This window comes from Zonotrichia leucophrys, chromosome 20 (assembly GCF_028769735.1).
Source record: "Zonotrichia leucophrys gambelii isolate GWCS_2022_RI chromosome 20, RI_Zleu_2.0, whole genome shotgun sequence".
NCBI lineage: Eukaryota > Metazoa > Chordata > Aves > Passeriformes > Passerellidae > Zonotrichia > Zonotrichia leucophrys.
In genome coordinates this window covers 12747865-12757809 of record NC_088189.1, presented here as the reverse complement: position 1 = coordinate 12757809, position 9945 = coordinate 12747865, and the positions used below count along the sequence as shown (strand labels likewise).

At 46.3% G+C, this 9945-nt stretch overlaps 1 long non-coding RNA gene across 1 annotated transcript; it reads right to left on the bottom strand.

Moving 5' to 3' along the window:
* Positions 1-986: 986 nt before the first annotated feature.
* Positions 987-8981, bottom strand: LOC135456411 (uncharacterized). The gene is made up of 3 exons (XR_010442531.1): positions 8809-8981; positions 6565-6787; positions 987-1400 (listed from the first exon to the last, which is right to left on the bottom strand). It is a non-coding gene; the product is annotated as an uncharacterized LOC135456411 (long non-coding RNA).
* Positions 8982-9945: the final 964 nt, after the last annotated feature.

The window sequence follows — 9945 nt, the reverse complement described above, 5'->3', positions numbered from 1 at the left end:
GGCTTGCACACATCCTCTGCTGTGCTCTCAGCAGGGATTTGGGCATTGTGACTGTGTTCACAGGGGTTCTTGGATGAGGGAAGAGATGAAGATCTGACTCTATGTTTCAGAAGGCTGATTTATTATTTTATGATATATATTATATTAAAACTGTACTAAAAGAATAGAAGAAAAGGTTTCATCAGAAGGCTAGCTAAGCTAAGAATAGAAAAGAATGATAACAAAGGTTTGTGACTCAGGCTCTGTGTCCAAGCCAGCTGGGCTGTGATTGGCCATTAATTAGAAACAACCACATGAGATCAATCACAGATGCACCTGTTGCATTCCACAGCAGCAGATAATCATTGTTTACATTTTTTTTCCTGAGGCCTCTCAGCTTCTCAGGAGGAAAAATCCTAAGGAAAGGTTTTTCCATAAAAGATGTCTGTGACAGGGCATGAGCAAGGCTGAAGGTCTGGGATGCAGGTGGGACGGGGAGGTGGGGCACGGCCCTGGCTGTGGGACTGCTCTCAAGAACTTCTCCAGCCCCACAGGGCTCAGCTCAGCCGTCCCCTGCCCCTCTGAGCTGTAACCAACCTCTGGGGACAGGCAGTGACAGCACAGTGTGGCAGGGTTTACCCTGCAGGGTAATGGGTTCCTGTTTCTACCTGAAGAAATCCAACCCCAGCTTGGGGTTTTACATCCCCACAGGGTGAAGGGAGAGCAGAGAAATAGGAAATAATAACTCATTTAAATACATGTTTGAATCAAACCCTGTAAATTACCCTAAGTGATGTTTTAACAAGACACAATTGCAGGAGCTGAGCAATGTTTCTGTCATTACTCTGCGGTGTGGTTTTGTTTTTATTTAACAACCAAAATACAGGACTCAATTTACAGGGCTTTAGCCATGGTAGATGAATTTTTATGGGATAAATTCACACTCCAGCTTTGCTATCAGGTTGCAATACGAGGAGCTGGGCCTTTTTATTATTATTAGACCAGGCTGTCAAAAGCAGTTATACTGCTCTCCTAAAACTGGATGCAAAATCACTTGCCTCTGTGCAGCATCAATAAAAATGGGGCTTCTCTTACTGCTAGAATTCGGTTTTTAATTTTATTTTATTTCTGTTGGGAAAGTTGGGATCACAGTCTCATCTTCCTTTTCTTTCACCCAAACAAAGTCAGTCCTGCAGAGGCTCATTGGGCAGAGCAAACTGGGGCTGGCTTTGCACAGAACCTGAGGAATGACAGAAATGGGGGTTGCTCGAGCTCTCTGACCCAAGATCCTTCTCCAGGCAGGGTTAGAATCAACACCAGACCAGCTCAAGCACAACTTCACCCAGCTGAGCCTTAAAATCCTCCATGGACAGTGATCCCATGGCCTCTCCAGGATTTGTCCCAGGGCTGCACTCTCCTCACTGCAAAAAATGAGTGAAAGTGTGGAAGAGAAATGGGGATTAAAAATGTCAGCACCTTCTAATTAAATAATATTTCTACTCTTTCTAGCACCTCTCCTGGTGAAAAACCAACTGTAGAGGGTTGCCAGGCTTGAACTGTGAGCAGAAGAAATGGATGGAAAGAAGAAAGTGGATGAATAAAAATGGATGAAGAAATAATTCACTTTGTTGTGTCAGGCAGCAAGTGGAGGGAAGGTGCCTGAAGCAGTTGGAGAGGTCTGAATGCCCAGGCAAACTGGGGTTACTAAGTGGGAACTCAAACCTGCCCTAGAAAATTCCCATCAGCAAAAACTGGATCTGGGCAGGGCAGCACAGAGCTCAAAAAACAAAGCAATGTTCACTGCAAAGGTTTCCTCCTCCTGCTTGCTCGAACACCAGCCCAAAAGCAAGGGACCCATCCTGAAATCAGAATTAAAGGCCAGTGGGCAGTGCTGGCTGCTGGAGAGTGAACAGCACCAAAGCTGACACATCCTGCTCCCCGACACAGAACTGGCTGTGTCCTGAGAATCACAGAATGGCTGGGCTGGAAGGGACCCTAAAGCCCCCTCCTGTGACATGGGCAGGGACAATTCCACTGTCCCAGCTGCCCAGCCTGGCCTTGGGCACTGCCAGGGATCCAGGGGCAGCCACAGCTGCTCTGGGCACCCTGTGCCAGGGCCTGCCCACCCTCACAGGGAACAGTTCCCTCCCAGTATCCCATATTTTTCACCCTAAGGCCATTCCCCTTGTCCTGTCACTCCATGCCTTTGTACAAACTCCCTCTCCATCTCCCCTGTCAAAGGCATTAGCATTAATCAAATTAGGTGTAAGAACCTAAGTAAAAACGTGCATAGTAATTTATGCAGATTGCTGTGTAAGCTCTTAAAATGCTGGGCTGAGGAAAAAACCAAACCAACAACACAAACACAAAATAAAACCTGCAGCTTTCTTTGCTCTAATTAAATCCATCCTGCTCTGCCTGCAGGTGCACAGAGCCTCCTGTTCATCTCTTTCTGTGATCAGACTCCGTGCAAAATGACAAATTAATAACTTGAATAACAACAGTTCAACAGGAACAGCCTGATTACAAATCTTGATAGAAAGAGGTATTGTTGCAGGAGTGGTTTCTGTTTAAAATGCAGTAAATCAGATGTCTCTGAAGGGAGAAAAGTGCGGTTTAAAAATGTATTTAAATGAAGGAATGGTAAATAGGAGAGGCAGTGCCCATTTCTCTTATTATATGAGCACAATCCAGCAACAGAAAAACCTCAGCAGAGGAGCTGCTTCAATTTACTGTTATCAGAGGGGATTAGAGCTGAAGATCCCTGATAACCACAAGAGCTTTCCTGTGTTATTAACTAGGCTTGGCAATATTTCTCCTCCTTCAGAACACAAATGAAAAACCTCTTTATTTGCAATGCACATTGGATATTTCCTGCTCTAATGCAGCATTTCTCCACTGCAGTACCAGCAGGAACTTCTGCTCCCACTGTGCTGCTCAGGAGCCAATCCCACCTGGTGAGAAGCCAGGAGTGAGGAGCTCTTCCCCTGAATCCCAGCCCAAAGCCACAGGATGTGGTCCTGACATTCCCAAACTCATTCCCAGTGTGGAGCAATGAGAAGAAATCTCTGTGGTCTGTGATGGAGATAAGGAGGTGAGGCAGCATCTCCTTGGCCAGCAATGTTTTAACTACAGAATAACAGAATTATTTGGGTTTGAAGGGATCTTAAAGACCATCTCATTCCAAGCCCTGCCATGGGCAGGAACAGCTGCTTTTGCAGGGTGGCAGCTCCAGAACCATGGAAAATGCTCCAAGGGGCACAGCTGGAACAGGAGCAAGGAGGTTCCATGTCAGGACCATGGAGCAGAGCCAAACCACCCTGCTCCAGCACCAGGAGCAGCTGTGCCATTCACATTCTCCGCAAAAATCCCTTCACACCCAGGGTTTTTCTCCTGCTAAAATCTTTCTTGTCTCTGCCTTGCACAGCCTGGATTGCCCCTTATCCCAAACATTTCCAGTGAAGGGAAGAGCACAGACCTTGCTCAGCCTTTACTAAATGTTTGGGAAGATGAAACAGGAAAGTCTTATAAATATGATTGTCTGGCAAAAGATTTGGAGAATATGGAAACTATAAGTGAGATAGAAATGAAAGCAAGCTTTGAGATACCTCATTTACTGAACAATTGGAAAACAATGGTGTGGCTGGATGAAGGCAATTCCCTTTTGATGGAACAACACCCTCTGCTTGCAGACAGGCCCAAGGGTCAGAGCAGACCCTGCCAGCTTGGCAGAAGGGGCCCAAAGAGGAGTTTTTAGGGTTTAAAATGTAACACAGTGTGGTAATGTAATGATTCTTATAGGCTGTATGTAAATGCTGTAGGATTTGTGTATTGTGCTAGATTGGTTAGTGAGAATTAGAATATTCAACACAAGAAGATTTATTGTATTGGAACGGGAACCTCACTCTCTTACCCTCTCACTCTCTCCCCCTCTCACCCTCTCTGCCCCTCTCCTCTCTCGGGCCTGCTCTGGGCTGTGTCTGGCAGCTCCCAGCAGGGCCCTGCCCCCAGGCCCTTTGCAATGAACCCCAAGTTCCAGCCCTGGCTGCAGAGATCTCTCGTGTCTGTCTGTCCTGACCATCCTGCCCCCCGACACTCCTACAACTAACCCCTCACCCCTGTCTTTGACAGGGCTCTCCTGGCTACAAGGAAAAAGCTGTGGGAATCTTGATCATGCCATAAGCTCTGCACACCAGAGAAGCATTAACTTTATGTAAAAATCCACACCAGCCTTCCTGCTGCTCCACAGAACCATGACAGTTTTCCACAGGGCTGGAAAAAGCCCTTCCCTTGATATGTCTTTGCCATTCAGATGTAAAAGTTGAAACACCTGACGGTGGTTCCCTGACTAAGAGGAGAGCAGGGAAGGGACTGAAAGAAGAGGCAGAATTTCATGTTTTTAAAGAGAAAAAAAGAGAAGCACAGAACCCTGGAATGGTTTGGGTTGAAAGGGACCTTGAACATCATCTCACTGCAACCTGGAGAACCTTCCACTAGAGCAGGCTGCTCAGAGCCCCATCCAGCCTGGCCTTGGACACTTCCAGAAGGAGATCAGCAGCTGTTTGGCACAGGAGAGGGGGGATTAACAACTAATCAACTCCCAGAAAGGTCAGAGCCCAGGTGCTGCCCACACTCCCAGGGCCTGGAAGAGGGCACACACTGGCCAGAGAATGTTTGGGAAAGACAAGGATGGACACAGAGCTGGAGGGATCCCTCCCTGCCCAGCCCAGCATTAGCCTTGGCATTTGCTGTGGCTGCCATGAGCCATGGCCCAACCATCTGGGAAGCCCAACCTCAGGCCTGGAGAGGAGGGAAGATGAGGTAGGAGGAGATGCACAGGGACCACCCCCAGCAGGAGCCTTCTGGACACTGCAAATGAACAGCAACAGATCTCCTTGGAGGCAAAGAAAGGCTACATCAGCCTCATTTAAGGCTCTGCAAAACAGCTCCTTCCCAGGATGCTTCTTCATGGAGGATCCACTGTCCTCAGAGCAAGCCAGGTTCCTAATTAATGAAGTGCTAATCAAGAGTGCAGGAGCAGCATTTGTGTGGATGCAGCAGCCCAGGGAGGCCACGCAGAGCTGCTGGGGAAAGCTTTGCTCCAGAGCCAACTTAATTTAGGAGCTGTGCAACAAAACAGTGGCATAAACAGGAGCTGGACACGAACAATTACCAGGAGCTCATTCCAGCAAAATGCAAAATACGGACTTTTTCCATCCTTTTTATGTTTCCATCTCTATTCCCACAGCAGCTCTATTAAAAAGATGGTGCTTGGCTACAGAATGTGATGTTAAACAAGGCAATTTGCTGAAAGGCTCTTGTTCTGCTCCTGTGCCTGGGATCTGGGATTTAGGGATGTGCCTGACTCTGTCCTGAGATGGGTTTGAGGGATCTGTCTGCACCTCCCCATGGAAGAGACAGCCCCAGGTCACACATGGCACTGGGGCAGGGTGGTACTCCACCATTTCCACTTGTTTTCAGAGGATTTTGTGGGAATTTACAAAATCAGAGGGCTTTGGGAAAGCTGCAAAAGGCAGGGCTCAGAGACAGCAGAACTGTGATTAGAGCTAAGCAGCAGCCATGAGATTGGTCAGCAGAAAAATTATTTAAACTGTAGAAAAGCAAGGACAAATAGAACAATGGTCTGTGTATTAACACTTGTCTAGAATAATTCCCTAAGCTACAGAAAAGTTTATCTAGTGAGATATTAGGAAGTTTGAAGCTTAATAATGGAGCTCTGTGCATTGTGCTTTAAGGCTCACAAGCAGGTATTGTATTCAAAATAAACAAGCATTGTTTAACCAAAGGTACCTGTGCTTATAGTGGTTGGATAGAACTACTGTCAATGTGCTTTTGCTTTGTGTGATTGGTCAAAAAACTTTTAAAGTAAGTTGTAACATTAAGTTCTTTGTCTGCTGCCTGGGATGTGAGCTGGTGGCATCTTCCCATTGTCATAAAGCTGTCATGAGGCTGTTGCTGGAAAATCAAACAGCTCAAGGCACATTCCAGCAGTCCTGTCCTGTTTGTGATTTGTACATAGACCCCGGTCAGCGTCAGATTTCAGATTTTTTTGTTGTTGTTGTTTTCAGATGATTTTTCTCACTGTGGAAAAGGAATTTTTCCATGGGAGGGAATGGAGGGGCTGATAAGCCTGAGGTGCAGCCCATGTTCCTCCCCAGACCATGAGTCCTGGTAGTGTGTTCCTAAAGATATTCATAAGAGTCTCTGGTGTTGGATCCACTGAGTTGTGAATTGAGCTTCATTTTTCTCATGTAACAGAGGCTGTCACTTGGGGATTATCAAGAAAAGCCAATGTTTCACAGGGAATCCAGCACTCAGGGGGGTAGATGATGATGGAAGGTGACCCACAGCCAGACACCAGGTCCCTCAGACCCATCCAGGGCACAGCCACCCAGGCTTGGAGACACAAGCTGCAAGATTGCTGTCTCCAGCTCTGCAACATCATTCCTGCAATTCTCTCAGGTGCAGGGACAAGCCCAGAGAAGCGAAGAAATAAATTCTGCAGACAGCTGAGGGGGGTTTAAGCTGTAGCATTAAAAATTTATCTCTCAGATTAATGCTCACCTGCTGTCCAGTCCTGTCCAGCCCCTTGGGTATCTCAGTTCTCTTTTTAAAGGTCAATTTTATCCACAGGCCAGTCTGGAACAGGGTTTGTTCAGAGAGCTTAATTAGAGATGTGCTGCAGAAATGGTGAGAGAGAAACCCCTGGATAACTCTGTCCTCGTGTCCCTGGGGCTCCAGACTCTTTCCAGCCCGCCTCTCTCATCCAGGAGGAGAGTGATGCTGCCTGGATTTGGGGAGAGATTGAATACCCTGAGCAGGACCACAGGATCATAGGGCAGCCCCAGCCCTGCCCAGACACCCCAACAGCCCCACCCTGGGCACCCCTGGCAGCTCCTGCAGCTCTGGCAGCCTCAGTGCCCATTCCCTGGGGAGCCTGGGCAGTGCCAGCACCCTCTGGGGAAGAGCCTTTCCCTGGTATCCTTTGCTTCCCCTTTGCTCCAGGAACTCCCACTCCACCACCTTTTGGAAGAAAATTCCCAGACCTCCTAAAGAGGTACCAGCAGCCCCATGTCGAGGCTGCAGGTTGGAACTATTTATAAATGTGGGATTCACATTCTCTGAACCTGAGAGAAGTGGTGAGAGAAGCAGAGAAGAGAATGATCAAAACAATCCTTATCTCATTTGCTGCTCCTGTGTTGTGCCAAAGCAGAATGCTTTGGAGATTGTTTACCCACAGGGATGGTGTTTTGTTTCCTTGGCCTGTCAGGGCCAGGTATGTGCAGACTGTGGGTCAGCAGACACAAGATTCTGGGCAGTTGAGTGCAGTTGGGTGCTTGGCAGATTCAGTTTAGATGTAATGTAATATAGTGTAATATAATATACAATAATATAGTATAATAAAGTAATTAATTAACCTTCTGATACTATGGAGTCCTCCTCATCTTGCTCCCCTTCATGGGGGCTGCTTTGATCCCATATATAAACATTTAAAACACTTAAAAACCTGATTTAAACCACTTAAAGCCCTTGAACAGTGTTGCCTACACATCTCTATCAAGGTCCTGGATCCTCACTTGGAGAGCCAGAGCAGTCCCATCCCACCTGCCTGACCCCTCCCATGACTGAGCCACAGCCCCTCACTCCACAAAACAAATTCCATCTACCTCCAGATGTGTGTGACAGTGTTCACAGGGGTTTTCAGACTGGGGAAGAGACAAGGATTTGACTCCATGTTTCAGAAGGCTTGATTTATTATTTTATGATATATATTACATTAAAACTATACTAAAAGAATAGAGGAAAAGGTTTCATCAGAAGGCTAGCTAAGAATAGAATAGGAAAGATCGACAACGAAGGTCTGTGGCTCGGACTCTCTGTTCGAGCCAGCTAGGCTATGATTGGCCATTAATTAGAAACATCCAACATGGGCCAATCACAGACGCACCTGTTGCATTCCACAGCAGCAGATAACCATTGTTTACATTTTGTTTCCTGAGGCCTCTCAGCTTCTCAGGAGGAAAAATCCTAAGGAAAAGATTTTTCATAAAAGATGTCTGTGACACCCTGGGGCCCGAGGCTTCCATGAGCTTTGCATCAAGGTTCTGACTCAACCTCTCACCTCTGCTTTGCCCTGGCTCTGGAATTCAATAATGTGCTTTTCAGGAGCTATAAAACTTTTGTTCCTGCCTGTTTTGCTGCAAGTTTGAGAAATCCACCTGAAATCTAATACAAGGGGGGAAATCTTATTATGGAGCCATAATGTTGTAAATGGAGAAGGAATTCTCTTCCCCTCTCCCTGCTGAGCAGGAGTTCTTTCATTCAGCCCAGCCTCCCAGTGAGGAGCTGGGAACAAACCCAGGAGAGGTAAATCACAGCAGGTCCCACAGAGCCTTGGAGAACAAGGACAGGGAGAGATTGTGCGGGTGTTTTGTTTGTCTCTGTGCTGCCACCCTGCTGATTTGTGTTCAGCCTGAGCAGGATTCATCCCTGGGGACCTGCCAGCTCAGGATTCTCTGTCCCCACAGCAAATCCTGAGGGAGTCATCAGCTCCTGGGAGGTTCTGGTTGGACATGAGACCCCTCTGACCTTCTCCAAGCCATGTGCTGTCCCCCAGCTCCCTCTTTGCCCATTCCTTTGGATAGCAGTGGAAATCACACTGTGGAGAGCAATTCCCCAAGGGCTGGGAGGAGGAAAAGCAGCACCAAACCCAGGGCACCCAGGTCCCCACAGGGACCATCATTTCTGGAGGCAGATGTGCCCACGTGGTGCTCAAAGTAGGGCAGAAATGCCAATATTACTTCTTACCTGTGGATATGGAGATATTTGCTCACAGAGATATCACCCGGCTCCTTCATTCAGGGTCCAGGCCTGAGTTTTGTGTTCATATTGCCTGAAAAAGCAGGGAAATGTCAGCTTTTGGAAGAACATTAGAGGACTTCAAAGCAAATGATCCATTTTGAGATCCAGGCATGGACACAGTCGAGCAAGACCAGAAAAGGGCCACAAACAATTCCCAGAGCAGGAAGGAACATTAACAATCACCCAATATTTTTAAATAACAAACATGTGACACAAACTGCTGGCAAAAACAAATTGATGAGCAGAAGAAGTAGCTAAATTCATTAAATAAATTATCCATTACATTTTATTTCTCCTTCAGCTCTATTAATTGTTCTAGAACAGCTATGCAGCCACAGATAACGCTGAAATATAAATATTTGTCCAAAAGAAGTGAAAGAATGTAAGCCTCCTACAAGTATTCAATCAGTGGAAGTAATCTATAAATACATTGCTGTGTTGTATAATTACTTTGATAAACTTAATGCAGCAGGCTAACAGCAAACACTCACAATTAGCTACTTATTTATAAATGAGCCAAGGATCAATAACCACTCATTGAGCTCAATGGGCAAAATATTCCAATTATTATTGCTGCACTTAATCCCAGAGTTTGTACAAGAACAGCAAATTTGGGTATTTCCTGATTTATTTCCTAACCACCAGAGATCTGCAGCTTTGAGACAGAGCTGGTTTTATATTTATCAGCCCTCCATGGATTCTTCTCTGCATCGATTTGTTTGATTTTTGAACCAAGGTAAACTTTCGGCATCTGCTGTTTCTGCAGGAAGATTTTCCCAGCTGAAAGTGCCCACAGAGCCAGAGGAGCCTCCTCTGGATCTTCAGTCTATCACCCACAAAGAGATCCTGGGAGAGACAATAAAATTGTTTCCTTCTTCACCATCTACAAATCACGATTTTACTGCCCTTTGTAGATTTTTAAGGCATTAATTTTCTCCAAAATAATAATTTGAAAAAAGTAAAAACCATCCCTAACAGACCATATCCCACCATGTGTCTCCTCATTCCAGCCTTTGGAGCAGCTTCCACCCATGTGGTGGTACTATTCTAAAAGGGGCAAAAGTAGTAAAACTTTTGATTCTA